This window comes from Trichechus manatus, unplaced genomic scaffold (assembly GCF_000243295.1).
Source record: "Trichechus manatus latirostris isolate Lorelei unplaced genomic scaffold, TriManLat1.0 scaffold00095, whole genome shotgun sequence".
Classification (NCBI taxonomy): domain Eukaryota; kingdom Metazoa; phylum Chordata; class Mammalia; order Sirenia; family Trichechidae; genus Trichechus; species Trichechus manatus.
Genome location: NW_004444031.1, coordinates 4,030,983 through 4,053,071, shown reverse-complemented (window position 1 = coordinate 4,053,071; position 22,089 = coordinate 4,030,983). Strand labels below are relative to the sequence as shown.

General features: G+C 39.3%; 1 long non-coding RNA gene across 1 annotated transcript in view; it reads right to left on the bottom strand.

Annotated features, from left to right (window-relative positions):
• Positions 1 to 22,089, bottom strand: part of LOC111821660 (uncharacterized) — a 90,585-nt gene that overhangs the window by 56,901 nt on the left and 11,595 nt on the right. The window lies entirely within an intron of this gene.

Here is a 22,089-nt window from a genome sequence, read left to right as displayed (position 1 = left end):
TTCTTTTATTGCCAAAACTTAGTCCTTCTTCCGCATCCCGCCAAATATGGACATAGATATAAAGGTATGTTCACCTAAAAGGAATGTGCTTATAGTGCCATGGTCACAGGTGTTCTCGCCATGATTTGTTTTCATCGTGATATCAGTGTATTCTTGTCTGTTTCTTTGTCTGTGTCCTTCCACTAGACGATAACTTCTATAACTTCTATGAGAGGGAATATTCATCTTATAAAACTATATCGTCAGCACCTAGAACAGTGTCAACCACGCACTAAGTGCTCAAATGTTGGTTGAATAAATGAATGAATGGGTCACCCCAGGCAGACATTTTTCACTGTAAAATAGTGCCCTATTTTGACTTGCAGACATTTTTAACTGGATTACCAGAGTTAAATACTTTTCACTAATAGATTGGAAGGCTGTTTCTGCAGGAGAATCTTCAGGGCAGCAGACCATTTCTGCTTCTTCTCTACCATTATCAAACGTGGAAGGGAAGATAATCTTTAAAAAGGAAAAATTCCAACTTCTGAGTGTTTACTATATGTCAGAACTGAACTCCAGTCCTATGGGGTAGGTTTTCTGGCTCCTGTATTTTCGATAAAGAAACCAAGGTCCGTGGACTAGTGAACTTTGGTGTAAGGTAGACGTGTGTATTAACTCCATTTTAGGTCACTGCATGACTAGAGGTAAGTTATTTATTTTTATGACCCTCAGTTACTATATCTGTAAAATGATGACCATAGCCAGAGGTAGTACGTGCAAAGCCTGGAATAAAGTAGACGCTCAATAAATTATAGATATGACTAATATTAAACTCCAAAAAATAAACCAAGCCCATTGCTGTCGAGTGGATTCCAACTCATAATGACCCTATAGGACAGAGTAGCCCTATAGAACAGAGTAGCCTTATAGGGTTTCCAAGGCTGTAAATCTTTATGGGAGCAGACTGCCACATCCTTCTCCTGCAGAGTGACTGGATTCGAATTGCCAACCTTTCAGGTAGCAGCCAAGGGGCTTAACAATTGCATCGCCAGGGCTCCTTATTACTAATATCAGAGTAAGTAATTTGCTAAATTTCACAGGCTTCAAACCATGGCCTGCTTTACTTCCAATTCCATTACCTCATTGACATCACCGTATAAATTCTAAAGAAAATCCTGATTGCTCCTGGGGATGACCTTTAAGTTCTATTTCCCATCAAATGTAGAGATAACAAATAGAATCCTGATACACATAATCAGCTTTGATTATTCACTTGTTTGTTGCATGAAGTTTAGCTTAGTCACTCAGGACATGGGAAAAAAGGTAAAAGTATATTTGAATAATTTTTCTCTATTGCCTACTAATTAATGAATGATAAACATTTGGACAAAAGAAACATTATGAAACACCATGAAGAAGAAATTCTAAAACTACCCTGATAGTGAAGCCCAGGGATCCAGAGGAAGGCATCAAAGGGTCCTGTGTCGTTGTTATTGTTAGGTGTCATTTAGTTGATTTCGATTTATAGCGCGACCCTATAGGACAGAGTAGAACTTCCCCATAGGGGTTTCCAAGGAGTGGCTGGTGGATTTGAACTGCTAACATTTTGGTTAGCAGCCGAGCTCTTAACCACTACACCATCACGGCTCCAGTTATTGGTGGCAATCAGAGCAGAGTGACTCAGCCGAGTTATGATTGTTGGAAGGCAAGGGTACTGGAAAGTACCAGTTACAGAAAATGACCCTAGGATCTCATTCTCGATTGTTGGTATAGTGAACTGGCTGGGATCAAATGTTTCCACCTTCTCCCGAGGGAGGGACTACCCTCCAGCTCAGCTTCCCACCAGACCAGTGACTGTGTGCAACCCCGGCTTTCCATGGGCCCCACATATTCAGGTGCTGGCCCCAGGCTTGTACAGACAATTTTTGTAATCAGCTTGATCTTAACTCCAGAATGCCTGGCAAAACTGTAGACTGTTAGTTTGCTCTCTGATAAGGTTTCTCTGAGATTTGTCTGTGAGAAGCACTGTAGGGCAGGTCTGTTTTTTTCCAGTTCAGCAGTTGGCTTGAACTCTGGAATTCCTCGCTGTTGGGATGGTGAACGTGTGGAGTTCCTTAAAAAGGAAGGGAGAATAACTACTGAAGGAATGAACGAACGAACTCTCTGTCTCCCCTCTTCTCTCCTCCACTCCCCCGCCCCACACACGCCAGACTGCCAAGGCATCAAAAACACCACATGTGTGGTCAGTTAATGTCTTATTACAGTCAAAATCTTGACAGCATTTGACATCAATGGCAAGTGCCTTCTTGAAATTCTTTTTTTCTTGGTTGTTCTCTATAGCATCTCTCATTCTTGGCTTTCCTCTTAAAACTCTCTTGCCTCTCCTTTCCTGAATTCTCTTCCTCATACCCTGATCTAAACTGAGTTTCCATGGCTTGGGCCAGGACTCCTTTCTGTTCTCCATTTTCACTCTCTCTAGGTGATCCTAGCCAGTCATGGCTTTACATATCATCTGTAGGTAGGTAAAAGAGCCCTGGTGGCGCAATGGTTAAGCACTTGGCTCCTAAACAAAAGGTCAGTGGTTGAACTCCCTAGCTGCTCCATGGGAGGAAAGACCTGGTGATCTCCTCCTGTGAAAATTTCAACCTAGAAAACCCTAGAGAGCAGTTCGACTCTGTCATATAGGCTCGTAATCAGTCGAAATCGACTCGACGGCACACAACAAGCAACAACAACGATAGGCAGGTAATTCCTGGGTTTCCATTTTCAGCTCTAACCGCCATCTGGAGATCCATACCTGCCTACCTGACTTTTCCACTTGTGTGTCTAACAGCAATCTCACCTTTAAAACGTCCACAACATCACTCCTAACTTTCCAAACCAAATTCATTTCTCCTGTAGTCTTAGTCATTTCAGTAAATGGTTACTTGATTCCTCTTTTTCCTTCATTCCCTGTATGCACAATTCATCAGTAAGTCCAGACAGCTCTATCTCCCCAAAATTCTCAATCTATCTACTTTTCTTCATCTTCTCATCTTCCACTTGGACAAGCTACCAATGTCTTGCAGGTGGGCCTCTCAGCTAGCCTCTGTCTGTTCGTTCCATTTCCATCTGTTACGGCAATATGGCGGATTGGAGCCGCCTGCTACAATAGCCAATTCTGAGACTGGGGTGAGGTGAGTAGCAAGAGGTTTATTATATATCGATCTATAGGAGACAGAGGGGAATAGATTCCTCCAAAAAACTCGTCTCTCCCACTGGGGATCGGTTGAAGGCTTTTATAGGGACAGGATTATGAGTCTTAGAAGTTTGTGTTAGTTCCCCCTTGAGGTGGTCATGTCTTAGATGAGTTAATCTTCTACTGGTATTCTTGGCGACCTCTTGGTTTTCTTGTCACAAGATGGGTGCTTTGTTCGGTTTTTCATCCTTAGATCATTATCACTTGTTTTCCACCCTCCAGGGAGGAACATCCATCAACCTTAAACCTTTTGTAGAGACTGGAAGCAGAGGGAAAGACAAGATCATGAGACAATGTGGCGGTTAGCGACGGGGAGTAAATAATGGTGAGCCGGGCCTATGCAGCCTCTTCCACATCCACGGCAGCAAATGTGTTCTTTTAAAATCGTAAACCACTCTAGATTGCCTTTCTTCTACCATTAAAATAAAATCCAAATTTCTTATTATGGCCTTAAGGACTTGCAAATTCTGGCGTCTGCCTGTATTTTTAGCCTCATCGTGTTCTACCCACCCCCTTTCTTACTAACCTTCAGCCACAATGGCCTTCTTCCTGTGCATCAACCAGGCTTGGTGACTCCTGAGCCCAGGGCCCTTTGAACTTGCCTTACTCTCTGCCTAGAGTGTTCTGCTCCCAATCTTGTCATCACTAATTCATCCAGTCATTCAGGTATCAGCCCAGATCTTCAAAAGTGGCCCCAGTCATGCTCCATCACGTTTTCTGATTTATTTTTTTCATCGAACTTCAAACTATGTAATGCTGGTGTGTACTTTTCCTCTGGAGCAGAAGCTCTGTGACAGCAGAGAGCAAGGGCTTTGTATTTCTTATTTCCTCGGCCTAAAACAGTCACTGGCATTTAGTAGTAGGTGTGCAATACAATACAAGAAGAGTGAATATGTAGATGAACACATAGAGAAATGTTAACAAAAGTTGAAAAGACAGCTAAAATACCCTTGCTTCTTTCCCTGAATATGGGAACGTTTCAGACTTGGCCAACTGACATAGGTAAGGAAGGAAGCAAAAGATAAATAGTTTTTTGAGCCCTAAACTTATTGGGAAGAAGGCAGAGAGGTAGGGAAAAGCCTGCGTGTTCAAGTGACTAGGAAGGAAGTCGAACGCTGTTTGAGTGGTTTGGTGATCAATATGGACGTGCGAGTCTCTGTATCACTGTGTCTTCCTGCCAGCTGCCGTTTCTCTGAGACATTAGGGTATCAACTTGAAAAGCCTAAGTCCCATAAATCTTACTTAAGCAGCAATCAGTGCTTTTTCTTTAAAAAAGTGGTTTCAATTAAGTTTTAGAAAGCAAGGTTATCTTTAAGATGTAAATAATATGTTAACATTGTACTAGGCTCTTAAAAAGCTAAGTACATTAACTTGGAATGTGCTGAGCAAGTGGTAAATTGCTATCCAGCCTGCAGCTGCCAGAGGATTTTTGTCTTGTCTTCACATAGGAGAGAAAATGCAAGGGAGTCTGGGTCAATTAATTGCCTGCCGGGGTACTGCCCTATCTATTTCTGGCCAGGAAAACTGGGGAGGGCTGACTGGTTTACTCTGTAAGTAGCTTCTTAGCAGGAGAGCTCAGTTTCAAAATCCTAGAAACAATATGTGTTAGCTTAATCAGAGTTTAGCTCCAAGGGGAATTAAAATGAAAGGAAATTCCACAATTAGAAGGCGTGGAAGTAGAAAGCCGACAAAATCAAGCCCTTAGAGAGGCAGTGTGGGTTGATGAGATTACATTTTCAGGGTGTATAATAGGCCAAGGTTTTAATTTCCAGTTCCTTTCACTTAAGAGCTTCTCTGCTTGAATTCTAGTGGATGGAGGCCCGCCTCAGGCTTTTCTTCCCCTCCATTATGAGAGCTTCACCTTTGCAGTTCTTACCTGCAGTTGAAAAAGGGGATGTAGTCCCACATTTGGAAGAAGTCTGAATAGAGGTTTGTAGCAAAAAAGCCTAGCTTTAAAATGGACTTCTTTCTCCTTCAGTTCCCAGCATCTACTTCCTATTCTGTCAGGCTGACTTGTTATTGATAAAGAAGAGTAAGGAAGAGAAGAAAGTCTCACAGAGGGTCAGAGGGGCCACTGCTCGCGGTTATTTGGGGATTTGGAGGGAATCCCTGTGAAAATAACATGGTTACGAGTTATGAATGGTTCATAGTTAATACACATTGATTCGTAACTTTGAACTGTTATAGTACACAGGGAAGTGGCCTGATGAGATGGAAGGGGCCTGGGGCAGAGCCTGGCTGCATCATTTCTGATAGTAATGGAGAGACGGCAGAGTTTAGAAACTGGGTTTAGAAAATCTGAGGAAAACCAACACTAACAATCTCAACGTGGGTGGAGCACATAGTAAAAGAACAAAAACAGCACAAACCAAAACAACAGCCTACCAGTAAACAATTAGTGGATTGTCTAGAAATGATTTTTATTATTCACATACATATTGGTCTCTTCTATTGCCTTCAGGAACTTTATTCCAGTGCCCATTTCTTTCCCCACTTTTTTTCCCATCCTCCTAAAAATATAGGCTATTGCCTCAATTCACACATGATTTTGTGTGTGCAATTTGCTATGAACTGAGAATCAAAAGATAAATAAAATATTCTCTTATCTCAAGGAATTTAAATAACGTAGGCAGGTAAAAAATCATGTAAACAAATTCAAGAGTACACAGTACCTTAAATACAATAATGTAAGTATGTTCTAGGAGCAGAGATAGCACTGATGAAAAAAATACCATGTGAGGGGGTGTGAGGTATTATGAATGAGATGTTAAATATGTTTAGGAAGGGGGTTGTTAAAGGGCTAACCAGCTGACTGATTACTGTGCTATTTTTGGCATGACTTGCTTCATTTATCAGAGGGTAGAAAAGCTACCTTAGTTGAGTTCTATTCCATTCATTTTTTTAGACACAGACCTGTTAGATAAAATTCAAAATCAATGATAGTGTTGTATTTATGTAACTCCAATACATTAGTTAAAACACAAGCTTTTTAATAACAATGTCAGAGATATAAAAGAAACTCTTCTTGACACAATAAATAAAAATGACAGTCCATGTGGTTTTTTTGCATGGTTTGTCAACTTCAATTCTTGTTTGTACTTAAGTCTTCTCTTTCGATCTAGAATCAGAATGTGTTTTAGAAAAAAAATGTACAAATGTATGATAAAACTTATTTTTAAGATGGACTTGAAGCAGATCTTGGCTTAGTTTGTTCAAGCTGAGCTACTTTTGAACTCTTAATTTGTATGCCGTACTTTGGCTCCATAACCAGGGATTTAGCTGAGACTGGTGCAAGAAACTAAAATCACTATTTGATTACCTTAAATCAAAATTATGTGATAATTCATGTTGAAGTTAGAAGAATTTGAAGTGAGTTCTTCTTTTTCCTTTTGTGCTGTAATGACTTCAGTTTAAATTATGTTATTCGAAGGGTACTGGAGCTTTCATAAATTATTCATTTGCAAAGATTTAGCTATTTCAAGCCACATCCCCCGAAACAGAATGAGTTGAGTAAAATTGTTTCATTTTGCCGGAGCATTCATAAATATTCCCTTGCCTTACTTCCACAACTAATTTGGGAGTCTGTTAGTTTAAGCGACACTTACTTCCCGATATCAGGTTATCTCATCTAATCTTTCTCCTTTCTGGAACAACTTGGGAATGAGCTTTTTGTCATTCTGACTATCACACTAAATTTAAAACTGGGGAGTTGGGGTGATTAAGACTTCATCTCTGGGAGTTTCAGCTCTTGAGTCTTCCTATGTAAACAGTCTTTTCTTTAATGTTTGTGATCTTGTGTCTTTCAGGAGAAGCTATTAGTTTGTTTTTAATTTGTCTTTCAGCTCATATGCACATCTATAATAATATGCTTATTCTCTAAGTTATTCTTGTTCATGTATCGTTGCTGCAGTTAGAATGACTATACACTAACTAGGGATATTTCTAAGCTTGGCATTTTCTGGGTAGATTTTCTTTCGTCAGGACCAACCCCCTCCATTTTTGGACAGAGATGCTCAGCTGGTAATCAATCATCTCTAATTATGCTTTGGAAAAACCTCATAAGCAAAGATGCTCAACTTGTAGTCATAGCTACAATTTATAAGTTTTTCTACAAAATTTATATTCTATACTTTCTTTGAAAGACTGAAAGATTGCTTCTCTTCCTGAAAACAAGTATTATTCATATAAACGGAGCTATTCAACGCAATATTTTCAAGGTATGTTGAGTTTCAAGTTCTGAGTCATTTATCCTTTTATTTCCATTCCCCTTCCATACTGCAAGTCCCCTGATTGTAGGCTCTGCCCTTCACTGACCTTGTGATAAATGAGAGTTGGACACAGGTAGGGGTGGGAAATCAGTTTGTGCAACAGTATTTCCATAAGGATGGGTTGAGAGCAACCCAGTTGGAAGAACAGCAAGTTCAAAAATTAATGGGAGTTGAAGCCAGAGAGCAAAGTAAGTAGAAGTGAATGGACAGTAAATGGAGGCAGCAAACGCAGACTAACCACTGTACCTTTACACAAATAATGCTAATGTTAATATGTTTTTTGCTAACTGCACAACTCTCCCCCTACTTTATTTTCATTAGAGTGCTATGCCAATTTTTTTTACATGTTGCTGACTTTAATTTCTATTTGTGATCACAAAGGTGAGGAGTACAAAAGGTAAGAGTCCTTTTATAGGCCTGTGCTCAAAAACACGTGGCTAAGGTGACTTATGATCACGATTGAAAGCACTGACACTGAGGAGATGTAATTAAACCATGAAATAAGCAGACCTTACATAGCCGAATGGTTTTACTTAAGAGGAACTGAGAAGATTTCCTCATTCAACTGTTGACTAATGCACTGTAATTATCAACTTAATTTAATAGAAACAAATGTACAATTTTGATTGTTTATTTTCTGATTACGGGGTACTACCAAACTCGATCTATGACTTCTTGACCATGGTTTTTAACCTTTATTAAACAATTATGATCAAAAGTAATGTTTTCAGACTATTTTTTATACACATAAGCAGGAGATTAAAGAAAATAAACAGAATGAAAGAAAATGAACGGAATTACATAATTTACCTGTAACATGGGAGGACGGGTGAATAAGGCTGAATTCACTTCCGGAAAAGTCACAAGACATGCGCGGTATATACATGGGTGTGCTATGTCAGAACTGTTTTACTTAATTTTCTCATTTTCGGTTGTTATATGTGTGGGTACATTATTAACATGGGCTCATTATATGTGAAAAAATATGGTAATCTTGCAAGATATTTGGTGGTGAAGTTAAGGAGATCGAAAGGGTAGTGGCTCTTGAATGTGTTAGAATGAAGAAAGGTTATTTAAAGCTAAGACTGACTTAAACATATTTTACATGGCTTGACAGGAAGAAGCCAGTGAGAATTGAGAGACTGATGATATAAAAGAGGAAATACTTGTTTTAAAAATTCTTGTAGGACATAGAAGGGAGGAGCTCAAGAGCTCATGCGCAGGGGTTAGCTTCAGCATGGAAACAGAAGGAAGTCTCTTACCTCTTGACCTCTTGAGAGACTGAAATGAGGTAAGAAAGAATTAGGAAAATAGAGATTTGGGATGGAAAGGAAGGGTTACGAAGTTGCTCCTGTTAGTGACATACATCAATCTTTTTGGCAAAATGGGAGACTAAGATACCTGTTGAAAGTGAGGGGTGGGCTTGTAAATGGAAAAGTTTCAAAAGAGCTTTTAAGTGGATGCTTGCTGAGGCTGGGGCTTCTTCCAGAGTGAGGAGCTGTCTTATTCCTTTTGTATCCCAACGTTGTGGCACAATAATTGGCATTTTGAAAGTGCTCAACAAATGCTTGCTGTTTGTCAAATAAGCTGAACAAAAGGATTTGAAGTCACATTGAAAGTCAAGCTAAGATTGAAAAAAACCCCAAAACCAAGCCTGTTGCCGTCGAGTCAATTCTGACTCATAGTGACCCTATAGGACAGAGTAGAACTACCCCATAGGGTTTCCAAAGAGCAGCTGGTGGATTCAAACTGCCTATCTTTTGGTTAGCAGCCCAACACTTAACCACTATGCCACCAGCTACTATGAATTCATGGTGAATAAAGTGTCCCATCTGTTAACTTTTTGCAATAACCTTGGGCTCTCTGGAAGTTGTATCAGAAAGGAAGTAGTGCAATGAAAATAATTGAGGGAAAAGGGGTTGAGAACATCCAGTGTGATAGTGAATGAACTATCGAAATTACAGACTATGAGCCCCAGAGTGGGCAGAAAAGTAAAAGGAGCCAGATAGGGACTATTGGTCTGACAACTGGAAGAGGAGCCAAGGAATTAGATGGCTTAGTGACGACAGGGAAGATAACGGAAGAAGATTTTGGTGGCCCAATAGTTTTGAGTGGTCAAAGTAGGGGGAGAAGATAAAGATTGGAGCTATTTCAATGAAATACCTTTTTTTCTTTTTGCTATTTATACATTTAGGGTCACTATGAGTTGGAATCGACTAGATGGCAATGGGTAATTTATACCTAATTTAATTCCTTAATATATAATTTAAAAAATGCATAGCATTTTCTGCTTTAATTATTGGTACATAGCACTGGTAAGTACTTTGTTGGTGATGGATCTTTCTAGACTACAAGCAGAATGGTGAGTATAAAGAGCATTGAATTTCTAATTTGAAGATCTTGGTATATGCCCAGGCTTTGCTATTTGCTAGGTGAGTCAACTTGGATAATTCATATAACGTAAGGTTTTAGTTTATAAAAGGCAAATGATAAAAATACCTTTTAGGATTATTTTAAAGATTAAGCAAAATATGCAAAAGCATTTTTGTTTAAACTGTAAAGTTTAAATATTAGGTAATATTTTGCAAATATTAATTAGATATGATACTTCCCTTTGAGGAACAGTCTGCTTCAACAGATATTCAAAGGTGCATCTTTAATTAGTCACTGGCATAATTAAAATGCAACATCTTAATTATGTTTATTAATTTATTATATTTATTAAATAGTAATATTTAACAGAAGGAGCCCTGGGGGTGCAGTGGTTAAGCGCTTGGCTGCTAACTAAAAGGTTGGCGGTTCAAACTCACCAGCTGCTCTATGGGAGAAAGATGTGGCAGTCTATTTCTGTAAAGATTACAGCCTTGGAAACCCTGTGGGGGCACATCTACTCTGTCATATAGGGTCCCTCTGAGTTGGAATTGACTCGATAGCAATGGGTTTGGAATACTCAACAGAACGTTAGGTTTTATTTAATCTATATGATGTATTTTTAGATCCAACGTGAACCGAAATATAGACTTAAAATGTATCTTAATACATCTTAAATGTTATGATTTTCTTTGTTTCCAAAGGAATCATTCTTATTGTACTCCCCTTCCCTCAAGTGTGGGAGCAGAGATGGAATAGACTGTGTACGTTTGTGTGCTTAATTTACTTTCAATGAAATAAAATCCGAGGTAAAGAAGAGTAACTATAACTCGTATATATTCTACATACAGCTAAAATTTGCCAAAAAAACACATTTCATGTTAGAATTTAAGCCAATAAAAAGATAAGAATAAGTATGTGATTTAGTAATTTGAATAGTTAGTTCCTAACTAAACGTTAAATTTATTTTTTGCAATTAATGTTGTAGGTTCTGAGAGCCAATAGAATTCCTACACAAATGTTAAACATCTACCCTGAATTCACAAATCTTAAATTGAGAATTCAGCTGGTGTAATCAACACAATATTTGATAATAAAATATTTGAACAGTAATGCCCAACATTTTCTGTGCCTGACTGATATTTAATGTATTGTACAGGACATGTCGTGGCACTATGCAATAGGAGATCCTTTTCACGTTTGACTCCATGCGGAAAGGAGCTTTTTCCGCCAAAATGACTTTAAAACAACCCCTATACTCTGGCTCTCATTATCCTAGAGATTGGTGATACAAAAAACAAAAACAAACAAACAAACCTAAAAAACCAAACCCATTGCCACTGAGTCGATTCCAACTCATTACGACCCTATAGGACAGAGTAGAACTGCCCCCTAGGGTTTCCAGATAGTAGCTGGTGGATTCGAACTGCCGACCTTCGGTTAGTAGCTGAGCTCTTAACCACTACACCACCAGGGCTCCGATGATGCAAAAGAGAGGGAATAATTATTTTAAAAATTGTTGGAGGACACTGAAGGGAGGAGAATCAAAAGCTCATGTAGAGGCATTAACTTCAGCATGGAAGCAGAAGGAAGTCTCTTACCTCTTGACCTCTTGAGAGACTACAATGAGGTAAGAAAGCAGAACTCAGATCTTGCTAGGAAGCTGAAAAGAGAACATACGCACAGAACATTAAGCGTAGAGAGAAAGAGAGTTTGGTATTCTTGCAGCCATTCCTGAGTGTATTAGGAGATAAGCTGAGCAGCTGTAACAAAGAGACCCCAAAGTGTGAACGTTTAAATGATACAGAATTGTATTTCTTTTTCACATAACTGGGAGCAAGGTAGGTGGGCAGTCTGGGGCAGATAGCATGCCGTGCTTTGTGAAACCATCCAAGGTTTGCTCCTTTGGATGTCCCATTACCCAGCCATCAGGAGGAGAGAAAGAGAAAATAAAAAGCAAGCTCCTTTCTTCTTATGGATATGACCCAGAGGTTGATCATATCACTCATATCACCCCTTGGCCAGAATTCATATGGTTGCACTTAACTGTAAAAAAGGTTGGGCAATGCAGCTTCTAGCTGAAAAGTTTTATGCACTACTAAAATGGGTGGTGTGTCATCTTTTACTCTTCCCTGTCCCACCATAGCATGCAATCCTTACATGGGCCTGATAGTTCAATTTCCAAATGATTTCCATTATTCACCATATTCCTAACAACACCCTAGTCTTTGACATTGTCACCTCTTGCTAGTCTACCACAAAACCTTCTAACTGGGATACAACTCATGCCCCACTAAGTCATTCCTCACATAGTAGCCACAGATTTTTAAAATATAAATCAAGTCTCATTACTCCTCTTTTATGCCCTTTGTGACTTCCCATTTCCATAGAATAAAATCCAAACTCCCCACCATAAGCCGTAAGACCTGGCAATGACCTGTCTCTAGAATATCCAGTCCTACCACAATTTTCAAGCCGTGGTATTTTTAGTCACTTCATATGCATGTGAAAGCTGGACAATGAATAAGGAAGACCGAAGAATAATTGATACCTTTGAATTATGGTGTTGGTGAAGAATATTGAATATACCACAGACTGCCAGAAGAACGAACAAGTTGGTCTTGGAAGAAATACAGCCAGAATTCTCCTTAGAAACAAGGATGGCTAGACTTCATCTCACACACTTTGGACAGGTTATCAGGAGGGACTAGTCCTTGGAGAAGGACATCATGCTTGGTAAAGTAGAGGGTCAGTGAAAAAGAGGAAGACCCTCAACCAGATGGATTGACACAGTGGCTACAACAATGGGCTCAAGCATAACAACGATTGAGAGGATGGCATAGGATCAGGTAGTGTTTCATTCTGTTGTACATAGGGTCCCTATGAGTTGGAACTGACTTGACGGCACCTAACAACAACAGCAACCACAATTTCACCTGGTCACTATGTTCTGGCCACTTTGGCCCCCACCTTTCCCTAGAGGTCAGTGCTCGCTTCCCCACCTCAGGCCTTTACACCTATTATTCCTCATCCTAGAAGGCTGTTCTTTGGGATCTCTGCCTGGCTAGCACACCTCCATCTCATTGCACTCAGCACCAATGTCATCTATTCTGAGAACCTCTCCTGCTAGCCCTTTCTAAAGCAACTTGTCTCATTCCTAGTTATTTATTATCACATCACCTTGTTTATTTCCTTTAGAGTACTTATTAGATTACATAATAATCCTGTTTATTTACTTATGGATTGATCAATTGACTGTGTTCTCTCATTAAAAGTAATCCTTAGAAAGGCAGTCTGTTTGGCTTATCCCTAATTCTCAGTCTCTGGCACATTAAAGGAGTTCAATAAAAGTTTATTGAATGAATGACTAAATGAATTGGGTGGACTTTATGTGTCTCTTACAAGTAAGAATCTGGTGCCCATGGTGGGAAAACTCAGTAAAAAGAACCTTATACAGAGACTTGCCTCTGTTAGCTTTATATTTGGCTTGGGTGTACTGCATCTTAGACCTGAGTCATGAGCTTATCAACCTCAGCTGGTGTTTGAAGTTTTAACCATTCTCCACTTAGTGGGTTGAATGATAGCTCCCAAACAATTATGTCCATGTCCTTATGCCCGGACCCTGTATATGTGACCTTATTTGGAAAAAGAATATTTGTAGATGTAATTAAGGATCTTGAGATGAAATCATTCTGGATTAACCAGGTGGATCCTAAATCCAATGACAAATGTACTTATAAAGAAAGGAAGAGGGAGATTTGAGACACAGAGGAGAAGGCCATGTGAAAACAGAGGCAGAGATTGGAGTTATGCAGTCACAAACTAAGGAATGCATGGAGCCACCAGAAGCTGGAAGAAGCAAGGAAGAGTTCTTGCCTAGTGCCTTTGGAGGGAATGGGGCCCTGCTGACACCATGATTTTGGACTTCTGACCTCAAGAACTGTAAGGGAATAAATTTCTATTGTTTTAAGCCATCTGATTTGTGGTAATTTGTTATAGTTCACCTAGGAAGCTAATACATCCACGTACATCCACACATAGATAATTAGCAGGATAAACATTTTGAAATAACTTCTTCCACCTATAATCTAGGGTTTCCAGATAAAATGAAGGATGTTCAGTTAAATTTGAATTTCAGATAAATGACCAATAATTTTTAGTGTAAAATGTCCCAAATATTGCATGGGACAAACTTATACTAAGTTATTTGTTGTTTATTTGAAATTCTAATTTAACTGGGTAGTCTGCATTTTTATTTGCTAAATCTGGCAATGTTACTATAATTCCAAGAATATTTGAAAATGAAGAATTGCCTGGGAGCGATGTACAGCCATGCGCCACATAATATCCGTTCGGGCATTGTCTGGCCACATATATGTCCGTAGTCCCATAATTTCAGAAATCCTGATTGGAGAATGGGACATAGTGGACATAACCAGACGTAGCCAGGAGGAAGCTGCCACCTTTGGGCTTCAGACCAGCTCATGGTTGTGGTACCTACCCTTGGCTTGCCCCATGCCCCTAGACCTCATCCTCAGAGAACAGGCCTGCAGGGCTGTCTGGGCCTCCAAGGGCCTCATGCCTTCCCGAGTGCCCCAGGGCCTCAGCTAAAGGCTACCGCCCATGCTGTCTCAGGTTGCAGCCAGCAACCCGGGCCTGGACAGCAGCAAGCAGAACTCTGGGCCTAACTTGTCCCTTGGTAAGGAACACTTCTGCTATCTCAAAGTTACCATAAGAAAATAATATGGTGTTTGCACAATGTCAAAATCACATAACGTCCTATTTCACAGAACGTATCATCGACGTTAAGCTATACATGACTGTAGACTCAAGTAAGAACTGGCATTAAATAACAAAAAATCAGTATAAGTTAAAAAAAAAGAAATTTGTATCATGAGAATTTCAAATATGCTACAAAATCATGAAATTTTGCCTGGAAAAGTAACTAAGCAAAATGCTTAGAAGTATAAAAGATTTTTCACAATTTAATCTGATCTAAAACTATCTTAATTTGGTCAATTTTATTTTTGTGACTGTAAAAATATAAGTACAAAAGTCCACCTAATCCTGTTCTTTGTTGTTGTTGTTTTTTAATCTCTAGGGAATTAAGATTAAATTTGGGATTGCTCCTTATTTCTACCACTGGTCTTTTATTGGATTCAGCTTGAAAATGGGTAAATACAGGAGTTAGAAAACAAACCTAGACTGGCAACAGCTTTCGATGAAGCACATTAAAACACAGACTTCCCCAAGGGTCTGGAGGTGTTTCTAGCAATCAGCAAGGAACCTCTAGAAGCTCATTTTTCCTTCACATGCCTCAGCAGCAACTAATACCACCCATGAGACAAGATTCTGTTTTCCTCTATTTAAATTTTGTGTCTTTAATGTTTATAATCACCTTCCTTTTCCCCCTTGTGAGTTTTTAAGCACAAATACCATGCAAACCCCCTAAATAAGTAGTTAAGCCCATTGTAGGATCAGTTGAACAAGCAAATGAGGTAAGGACAGGCGGAGAGAGAGAGAACAAAAATAAAGCAACAGAGCCCCCAAAATCTACATCCAAAAGGTAAGTGCACAAGAGAATCCCTTGTTGCAATTAAAGAATTTTGATTTTGTAGGAAGGAAAGAGCAATAGGGAAGAAAAGTAAAAAGGGAGGCGTGAGTCTGTGTGTGTGTGTGTGCCTGTGTGTGCGTGTGTGTGTGTGTCTGCGCGTGTATGTAGTGGGTGAGGAGTGGGGAGAACAGGAAGTGGAGAAGGCAGAGAATTTCCAAAAAGGCAATCACAGGAAAAAAGCAGAAACTTGGATAATAATGATCTACCAAAGACAGAGCAATATGGAATTATGGATCAGTACCAGTGAAAGTTTCTGGAGGGTTTGATATTTATTCATTAACTTATTCTTCAATCACTTACTGACTACTTCATATGTGTCAGGAGCTGTGTTAGATGCTGAGGTTTCCCCAAAGAAAAAGTCGAAGTCCCTGATTAAGGACAATAAAGACTGTAAGTGCTATGACGATAGAAATGTTTGTAGGCTAGAGTAAACACACAGAAGAGATGAGCTTAGAGGGAGACAAGCAGCAGTGGGTATCAGAATCTTTATGGAGTTGTTGCCTAGGTTAAACATAGGTGACTTATCGATTTCAGAAAGCCATTCTCTGAAGTCGTGCAAATGTTGCAATAGCGCAATAAAAAATGAGCTAACGAACAGTCTAAGAACATTAAATAAAGTAATAATATTTGATAACAGCTACACTTTATCTTGGAGGAAGTACAGACAGAATGCTCCTTAGAAGCGAGGATAGCAAAACTTTGTCTTATGTGTTTTGAACATGTTATCAGGAGGGACCAGTCCCTGGAGAAGGACATCATGCTTGGTAAAGTAGAGGGTCAGCAAAAGAGAGGAAGTCTCTCAGTGAGATGAACTGGCACAGTGGCTGCAACGATGGGCTCAAGCACAGCAATGATTGTGAGGATGGCGCAGGACTGGGCAGTGTTTCATTCCATTCTACATAGGGTTGCTGTGAGTCGGAACTGACTCAATGGCGCCTAACAACGACACTTTATCAGATGCCTCTTATGTGCTAGCCACTTCCTATATGCTGCTCTAATCCTCACAATAAGGGAACATTAGTGGTTCAGTGGTAGAATTCCACCTTCCTTATGGGAGCCATGGGTTCAATTTCCAGCCAGTGCACCTCATGTGCGGCCACCGCCTGTCAGTGGAAGCTTGTGTGTTGCTATGATGCTAACGGGTTTCAGTGGAGCTTCTAGACTAAGACAGACTAGGAAGAAAGGCCTGACAATCTACTTCTGAAAGTCAGCCAATGAAAACCCTATGGATCCCAACAGTCCTATCTATAGTCGATCATGGGAATGGTACAGGACCATTGCTCTTGGGGTTTCCATGAGTTGGGGGACGACTTGACGGCAGCTAACAAAAACAATCCTCCCAATAACATTATGAGGTAGGTTTTTTTTTAATCCACATTTTACAGATGAGGAGGAAGGATTAGAATGTTTGAGGAATTTAGGTTCACACAGTGACTGAACCAGAAGATAAACTCTTGTTTGCCATATTTTTCCATTTTGTCTGCTGCCTTACAGTATTTTTGCACAAAAAACACGTGCTTCTCTACATTTGTTTGCCAACCATCCCCTCCCACCTCAAGGTGTTTTCATAAGCATGTTATGTTAATTTTTTTTTCTTTACAGCAACATGTAAAAAAAATTGTCATAGTGGCACTTATGCAAATGTTTGCTGTTGGCAAACACACATAGAAGGTGTGCGTTGTTTGTGTGAAAATACGGCACTTTAGAAATATCATATATTAAGGGTTACTCTGAAGTGTGTTCTACTTAGAGGGCTCATTATTTAATAGCTGAGTTTCATTTTTTAAAATAATATTTTATTGTATTTTCTGTGAAAGTTTACATGCAAATTAGGTTCCCATTTGACAATTTCTACACAAATTGTTCTGTGACATTAGCTACATTTCTCACAATGTGTCAACATTCTCTTTAATTGCATTTTGGTCATTCTGTTTCCAGGGCTCTAGTTTCCCTACCCCCTTATCTTCTCTGCTTTAGAGTAATTGTTGACCTTTTGGTCTCATGCAGATTGTTTTTTAATGGAGCACCATACTCATGGGTAATAACCTTTATTTTGTGTGCCAATCAGTTATTTTGCTAAAAGATGACAGGGATATTTTCAGTTCAAGGTTTAAAGAGTATCTCGGACCATAGTTTCAGGGAGTTCTTTAGTCTCACCTGGTCCAGTCAGTCTGGACTTTTTAAGAATTTGAGCTCTGTTCCATGTTTTTCTCCTGTTCTGTCAGGGTCCATCTATCGTGGCCCTGACTGGAATGGTTGGTACTGGTATATGGGCACCATCTAGTTCTTGTCTCGGAGTAGATGAAGCTGTGGCTCATGTAGGCTATTAGCCCTTTAGACAAGTTTCTTCTCTGAGACTGGTTTCCTTCTTTCTCTTTTGCTTCTGACTAGTAAAGACCAATAGTTGTATCTTAGATGGCTGCTCACAGGCTTTTAAGACCCCAGGTGCTACTCACCTGACTAGGATGCAGAACATGAACTTTGTAAACTATATTATGGCAACTGTTATGTGTTGAACTGTGTCTCCCCAAAACGTGTGTCAGCTTGGCTAGTTGATTCCCAGTATTGTGTGGTTGTCCTCCGTTTGGTGATCTGATGTGATTATGTGTTGTAAATCCTAACCTCTATGACATTAATGAGGCAGGATTAGAGGCAGTTATGTTAATGAGTCAGGACACAATCTACAGGATTAGGTTGTATCTTGAGTCAATCTGTTTTGAGATATAATAGAAGTGAGCAGTGAGGAGGGACCTCATACTACCAAGAAAGAAGAGCCAGGAGCAGAGCACGTCCTTTGGACCTGGGGTCACTGCACTGAGAAACTTCTAGACCCGAGGGAAGATTGATGATAAAGACCTTCCCCCAGAGCTGACAGAGAGAAAAAGTCTTCTCATAGAGTTGGCTCTCTGAATTTGGACTTTAGCCTCCTACACTGTGAGAGAATAAATTTCTGTTTGTGAAAGCCATCCACTTGTGGTATTTCTGTTCTAACAGCACTAGATAACTAAGATACCAACTGAGTTGTCCCATGAAACAAAGGTCCTAAGCCTTCAAACTCTGAAAATCACTCTCACAAGGTTATTTGGTTATATCTGAGAAGTATCTGTAACTGTGCCCTCTATGAATATATATGCATGCACACACATATCTGTACAAACACATACATATAGATACTTCTTTCTATGCACACATATGTACATACTGCTACTACTCATATGCACATATGCCTATACTCATACATTGTGACCATACACTCATTTTTTGCTTATTGTTGGTGTTATTGGCAACTTATATATGTCATATTCTTTAGCACAAATGTCTTTTTCTCTTGAGTAATTCTTAGTGGCATTGTTTACTTTGGTCAAGCTGTGCTCATTACACTCACATTCAGTGCTATTTTTCTCTCACCAAAAATAACAAGCATCTATGATTTACAGCACGATTCCCCCTCCCATCCCATCCCTGGTAACCGCCAATGAACATTGGTCTCTGTATATATATCTATTCTTGTCTTATAAAAATGGAATCATACAATATTATGTCCCCCAGGTTCATCCATGTTATGATATGTTTTGCAGACTCGTCATTGTTCTTTATGGTTGCATAGTATTCCATTGTATGTATGTACCACATTTTGCTTATCCGTTCGTCCATTGATGGGCACTTAGTTTGTTTCCAGTGTTTTGCTATTGTGAATAATGCTGCAGTGAACATAGCTGTACATTTGTCTGTCCCTGTCTCTTTTATTAGATCTCTAGGATATATACCTAGGAGTGGGATTGCTGGATCATAAGGTATTTCTATTTCTAGTTTTTTGAGGAAGCTCTATATAATTTTCTAAAGAGGTTGTACCATTTTACTGTCCCTCTAGCAATCGATAACGGTTCCAATTTCCCCATATCCTCACCAACATTTGTTGTTATCTTTTTCTCTTTTTTAAATCAGTGCCATTTTAGCTGGGGTGAGATGGTATCTCACTGTAGTTTTGATTTGCATCTCTTTAATGGCTAATGATCATGAGCATCGTTTTATGTGTTTGTTGGCCGCTTGAATGTCCTCTTTGGTGAAATGTCTGTTCATGTCCTTTGCACGTTTTTTAATTGAGTTTTCTGTCTTTTTGTTGTTGAGTCATTTTTTTTTTAATGGAGAGAAATATATTTCCTTGATAAAAGCAAAAGCTCATAGATTACTCCTTGATTTTAGTGACTCTGCTCCCCACTAGCGCCACAGAGCTTATGTGATGTTCAAGGCCAGATTTCACCAAACATCCCAAAATTGAAATACAGAGATTATGCAGTGCCTTGGCTCAGCACAAAAATCAAAGCATTATATTTAGTAGCCACTAGGATAAGCTAAAGGAGCCTGGTGGTGCAATGGTTAAGTACTTGGCTGCTAACCAACCAGTTCAAACCCACTCAGCAGCTCCTTGGTGAGATATTACAGATTTTTTTTGGAGGTGGGGGGAAGAGGAGGGAGACATGGTTATATTTGGTTTAAAAAATGATAGTTTAGGATTCAGACTAATTTGCAGGTGATAAGCCTGGAGGTAGGAAGGAAGAGCAGTTGGAAGGCTGTTACTATAAAAACCGGGAAAGTTGACGTGGAAAGAAGTGGTCGGATTTTAACAAGATAGAATCAGCTAGTAGTAGTTTGTTTGTGGGGAATGAAAGAAAGAGAAAAGTCAAGGATGACTCCCAGTTTTCTGGTTTGGGCAGTTGAATGGATATTGGTTCCATTCACTGAAGTAGGGAAGCAAGAGGAGATTTTGGAATTTGAAATGAGAGTAGCAGATTTATGTCGAAATGTCCAGAAGTCATTGCAGATAAAATTGTTAGACGTCGGAGATGTATCTGGACTGGCAATATAGACTTAGATGACAATTGAAGCTCATTAGGCAAAACATATTTCTGAGGCTTTTAAGCTGGATTCTGGAAAGTACACATATGGGATTCAGTGAGTTTTGCACCTTCATAATTTGTATGAAAATTTAACCTGTATGTACATTTTTTTGAAACAATGATTGGAAGGTTTCAAGGGATTTTTATCTTGAAAAGTTTAAGAATCACTGGGGTGGAGTGTGAAAATATACCAGGATGGAACCTGAGAGACGTCAGGAAGGGGTGTGTTTTGTGTGCCACTGAGTCAAATTTGACTCATAGGGTTTTATTGACTGTAATCTTTATGGTAGCAGATCCCTGGGTCTTTTTCCCATGGAGCCGCTGAGTAGATTCAAACTGCCAGCTTTTTGGTTAACAGCCAAGCACTTAACCACCAGGACTGAATCAAGATCTCAGAGCATAGTCTTGGGTAATGCCAGCACCAGAGGGTCCTCCTTAGGTCTTTCAGACCCTGCAACTTCAACTGCCACAGATACTCTGCCACATTTATTTGTACTGTAGATTCTGGAAAAAGAAAAGATCTAGGGTCTAGAAGATTTGAGCCTTGGACGTTGAGGAGGTTGGGAGTAGGAATAACAAGTTAGGGGTGAGAGGACTGATGAGTGTTTAGTTGAATTTCATGTCTAGGAATTTTTGGAGAGGATATTCTAGAATTTTCTCAAATCTAAAAATATCCAGTTATATCTTTGATAAGGAAAATACATAAATATATTCCTTTACGTAAACGAGTCTTGTCCATGGAACATATAATTGGTTTTTCAATCACTGGGCTATGTGGAACAAGATGAAAACAGAGTTCATCCTTGGTTTCACGTGGTAAAATTAAGATAAAGGATTAAAATGTCTTTTCAAGTACAAATGGAATAGTCATTTTTGATTCATGTTCTTTTCAAATACATTATGTTTTGGAAGATTTTCACACCAGTTGGACTAAGAACAATTCAATCTTTAGCCTGTTTTTTTTTTTTTTTATTTGTTTGTTGGTTTATTTTTTGTTTTTGAACATTTAACACTGGCAACACCTTAACTTTGTCCTCACAACTTAATTTTTCACTTATCTTTATATGTTTAGAGAAGAAACTTAGGAAATTTATTACAGTGTTAAAAAATAGATATTACCAGTAATCAGGGGTGGGAAGGTACGGGGCTCTTTACCACCAATAATTTTTTGACTGGAGTGTTTACTCAGTGACCAATATTATATTTCTACCTTGGCCAATCAAGCCAGATTCAGAAGAGAACATGGAATGAGGGATATCATTGCTGATGTCAGATGGAATTTGGCTGAAAGCAGAGAATACCAGAAAGCTGTTTACCTCTGTTTTTTTTTGACGATGCAAAGGCATTCAACTATGTGGATCATAACAAATTACGGATAACATGAGAAGAATGGGAATCCCAGAACACTATTAGTTGTGCTCATATGGAACCTATACATAGATGAAGAGGCAGTTGCTCAAACAGAACAGGGCAATACTGAATGGTTTAAAGTCAAGAAAGGTGTGTGTCAGGGTTGTATACTTACACTATATTCATTCCATTTGTATGCTGAGCAAATAACCTGAGCAGCTGGACTATATGAAGAAGACCAGGGCATAAGAATTGGAGGAAGACTCATTAACAATCTACAACATGCAGATGGCACAATTTTGCTTGCTGGAAGTGAAGAGGACTTGAAGCACTTACTGATGAAGCTCAAAGACTACAGCCTTCAGTGTG